Source organism: Alexandromys fortis, unplaced genomic scaffold, assembly GCF_014885135.2.
Source record: "Alexandromys fortis isolate MF-2015 unplaced genomic scaffold, M_Fortis_MF-2015_v1.1 scaffold_22, whole genome shotgun sequence".
Taxonomy (NCBI): Eukaryota; Metazoa; Chordata; class Mammalia; order Rodentia; family Cricetidae; genus Alexandromys; species Alexandromys fortis.
Window position 1 is genome coordinate 1,746,031 of NW_026067900.1, and position 4,790 is coordinate 1,750,820.

Here is a 4,790-nt window from a genome sequence, read left to right on the forward strand (position 1 = left end):
AGAGAGAGAGAGAGAGAGAGAGAGAGAGAGAGAGAGAGAGAGAGAGAACTGGTTCAATGAATCACACAGAGGTCTACATTAATTATAAACTGTTTGGCACAGTATCTCAGGTCTTCTTATTAACTAATTCTTATAACTTATATTAGCCCATTATTCTTGTCTCTGTTAGCCACGTGGCTTGGTGCCTTTTTTGGCGAGGCAGTCACATTTTGCGTCCACTGCATCTGGGTTACAATTGTAGACTGAAACTTCCCTCTTCCCATAATTCTCCTTGCCACACCTCTACTTCCTGCCTGGTTGCCATCACCCTGCCTATACTTCCTGCCTGGCTACTGGCCAACCAGCATTTTATTAAAAATAATACAAGTGACAGGATAAAAAAATCCATTGTCCCACAGCAGAACTGAGGTTACTAGAGCCAAGAAGGGGCTAGACATCTAAAGAAGCTGTTTTTAAAAAGAACGTAGTAGAGAATAAAGGGCAAGGAACAATGAAAAGCCATTCTTGAAAGACTGAACAAGATCTAGCATTGTCTTGGTTACTCTTCATTTCTGTGCAGAAACACCATGACCAAGGCAATCTACACAAGAAAGAGTTGAGTGAGGTTGAAAGCTTCAGAAAGCAAGTCCCTAGCCACTGTGTTGAGGAGCATGGCAGGCAGACAGTCATGGCACCGGAGCAGTAGCTGAGAGTTCACATCTTGACCCACAAGCAGAAGGCAGAGAGAGCTAATGGGAAATGGGGTATGGGTTTTGAAACTTCAAAGCCTGCCCGCCATGATGACACACTTCCTCCAACACCTCTTAATTCTTTCCAGATCATTCCACCCACTGAGAACCAAGGCTCAAATATATGAGCCTAGGGGGCTGTCCTCATTCAAGTCACCACAGCATACAGGACAAAGGGGCTGAATTTTGTTGATTTTCTTAATAAAATAGATAGAGTTCTGATAACAAAGAAGGCACATTTGATAATGTAATTATATCCTGCTTAACATTAACAATGCTTTGGTAAAAACCTTACGCTCTGTATGAAAGCATTATAACAAATCATTTATTCCTCTTTATTTTTTAAAAATAATCTTCATTATCTAAAAGCAAAGAAACCCTTGCTCTCCTGCTTGCTTTGACACTTTTTTTTTGTTCCTGATTTTCCCAAGGTTCCCTATTCCTGGGTTGACACCATCACTGTCCACTTCACAGCCTGTGCTTGACTCCCAGAGGATCGACTCTCCTGGAGGGTGAGCTAGGGACTGCAAGTCTTCCTGGGCATACTCTGCACAGAATGAGGTAGGACCCATGTAGAAACGAGCCTTTCTGTGGAGTCATTACATTCTAGGCAATGTGAGCTGTATCTTGGAGATCTGTCCCCAACCTCTCCAGGGCTGGGTATCTGCTACCGTGCCAGGACTTCTTGGATGTTAGGCAATTGCTCTACCATTGAGCTACATCTCCCTCTGGTGTCCCTCAATATCAACTAGTTGGTGACTGCCTTTGTATTGTTAGTAGATTATTGTGGTGTTTTGGAGGAGACTGTGCCTAGCAAAAGTGTTTTTTTTTATTGTGTCTCTCTTACTATTATGCTTTATCTACTTTCTGCTTTTTATAGGACTGCATTCTTCCTTTATTTTTAGGACCACCTGTGTGTTAAGAGTAGCACCGACTTACTTGCCAATGTTTTCCCCTTGGTATATCTTTTGTGGGTCCCTTTTTAATTGAAATTCTTTTTCATAAAGAGTCCGGGGAGACAGCTCAGTTGGTAAAGCGCTTGCTGCACAGACATGAGGACATGAACCCACATAAAAGAACCATTCAAAGAGCTGGGTGTGAGATGCACGTCTATAACCCCAACCCCAAGAAAGCAGAAACAGCTGGTTCCCCGGAGCTTGCTGCTTAGCCTGCCTAACCAAACTGATCAACTCCAGGTTGAGTGAGCATCCCTGTCCCCAAAAGTAAGGTGGAGAGAAATTAAAGATGATACCTGATGTCTACCTGGCCTCCACAAAAGCCCATGCCCCTCATCCCATAGAATGACTCATTCAGTCAGCCTTTTCAGTGTCTGGATATCAAGTTGAGGGGAGTTCTCATCTACTATATAATAGAGGACTCACCTCCGAAGGGCTTTCTTTAAGTACCTGTGTGGTTTGTATGGCAGTTATCTCTTGTCTACACTGACAAATTTTATGTTTTTTTTTAAATTTTCTTTTTGGTCTTACTATATCTTGGAATGTCATAAAGTCCAGCTCATTTTTGCTGATTTGATCTTCCTTGATGCTGATTTTAAAAGGTGATCTAGGCTCAGTGGTCAAGAACACAGGTGGCTCTTGCCGAGAACCCAGGTTTAGTTCCCAGCACCAATATAGTAGCTCACAACTGCCTACCTCTCTAGTTCCAGGGAATCCGATGCCCTCTTTAGACCTCTGCAGGCACTGCACGCCCACATATAGTTTGAATACATACACACAGGCAAATAATCAAGACCTTAAATACAACTAACTAACTAAATAAGTAAATAGCTTAAAAGTGATCTGCTAGGAAAAAAATCAGCTATAAAGTTCACATGAAAGATAAAAATGTGTCACCAAAATATTCTTAATCAAAAAGTAACAATAAAGGGACACTTCACCCTACCAAATATCAAGGCACAATGAAAATGTATGGTAGTTAAAACAGTGTGGCGTTAGCACTGAGCTAAAACTAAGTACCGAAGTGAAAAGCCAACACTAAAAACCACAGTGAAGACTATGGTAAGCTCGATAGTTTCACTCTCCAGAGGACGGATGGTGCAGGCTGAATTCTATCCACCAGCCAGCACAGAGACGAAATGTGGGGCCTGCCTCTTCCATCTGGGGGCCTTATTAGGTTAATACCTCATCTAATTAGAGTCCTTTTGTAGGATCACCAGAGTGAGTAAATGAGACGGATCTTGGGCTTAACATTACAAACAACTTTATTACGATGTCAGAGGATGATGTAAGAGAGAACATTAAGTATGATTGATTGACCTGGGTGAAGGAAGCAGAGATGTGAACCCGCGCTGCTCTTCTGATAATAGCCAGTTACACCCAGATAAACTCTTGACAGAGGAAGAGCATGACCTAGCAATGCTCTACCTTCCAGCTGTGCTGAGTGCCCCTGGAGGACTGCCAGGGCTGCCAACTCCGGATGCAAATGCTAATGGCCCCTACCTGGAAGACTTGCCCCTTCCCTTCAGGGCCTTCAGTCTGGCTGAGGGAGCACACAGTTGAAGGGTACAATTGTGTCCATGCCTCCTGGTTCCTCACCCTTACTCCCAGCACTACGAGCCTAAGGGTAGCAGAAGGCAGCAATAATTCACACTTGGGTATCTATCTATCTATCTATCTATCTATCTATCTATCTATCTATCTATCTATCTATCCACCCACCCACCTATGAGACAAGGTCTCACTCTGTATCCCATGACACCCTGAAACTCATTATGTAGACAAAGTTGGCCTCGATCTTCTTGCTTCGGTCTCCCCAATACTAAGATTACAGGAGTGAGCCACCATGCGTGGCTGATTTGCTTTATTTCTTAAAACTTGTTGTGAGCTCTTTTTCAGACATTCTTTTTTGTTTTGTTTTTGCTTTTTGAAACAAAATTTCTTTGAGTTTAGGCTGACCTTGAACTCACAGAGACCCACCTGCCTCTGCCTCCCGAGTGCTGGGATTAAAGGTGTGCACTACCATCCCCCAGCTAAATGTATTCATTATGTGCCAGTGTGTGTACCTCTGTGTGGATGTGTGTGCTTGAACACAGGTGTCAGTGGGGCGTTGGATCCCCCTGGAGCTGGAGTTCTGGTGGTTATTAGCTGCCAGATTTGAGTGCTGGCAACTGAACTTGGGTTCTCTGCAGGAGCAGTTCACATTTTAACCTAAGTCACCTCTCCAGCCCCAAGTGTACGCTCTTTGTCACTAGAGCCAACCCAGTTGCCTTAGTTAGGCTTTCTATTATGGTGATAAAACACCACGATCAAAGGCAACCCAGGGAGCAAAGGGTTTAGTTCGCCTTTCATTTCTAGATGGCAGTCAGTCCATCACTGAGGAAAGTCAGGACAGACTCAAACAGGGCAGGAACCTGGAGGAAGGAGCCAATGCACAGGCCATGGAGGAGCACCGCTAACTGGCTGGTTTCTCATGGCTGGCTCGGTCTGCTTTCTTATATCATCCAGGATTGCCAGATCAGGGGCGGCACCGCCCACAGTGACCTGGGCCTTCCCACACATCAATCATCAATCAAGAAATAGACCCCATAGACTTTGTAGACTGATCTGGTGGGGACATTTTCTCCATTGGGTTTTCCTCTTCCCAAATGCGTCAAGTTGACATAAAACTGGCCACCACATCAACATTCAGAAAAGCCAAATTGTTAAAACACAGCTGCAGAAACTGGGGGATATAGAGAAAACCTTTGGAGGCATGCATAGAAGGAGATGAGGGAGAGAGATGGGTGACAGCTAGGGGACAGGTGAAGAGGAAGCTTGGGGATTGTATCAGACTTGTTTCTAAAGAGGAGAGAGGTTTGGGGCAATATCCCCGGAGTGGCAAGAAAACATTTTAAAAGGCTTGAGATAGAGGAGACCATCCTCGGTACGCCCCATCAAGGACCATTCCAGGAACTGCCTCAGGATCCAGATTATCAGGTACCCCACGGCCATTTGCTTATCTGTAATGTCTTAACTTCTCAGAAGGGGGATTGGTCAGAAATTAGTAACGAGTAATTGGAAATAATTAACTGCCCCTCCCACAGGAGGAAGGGATCTACAGGAT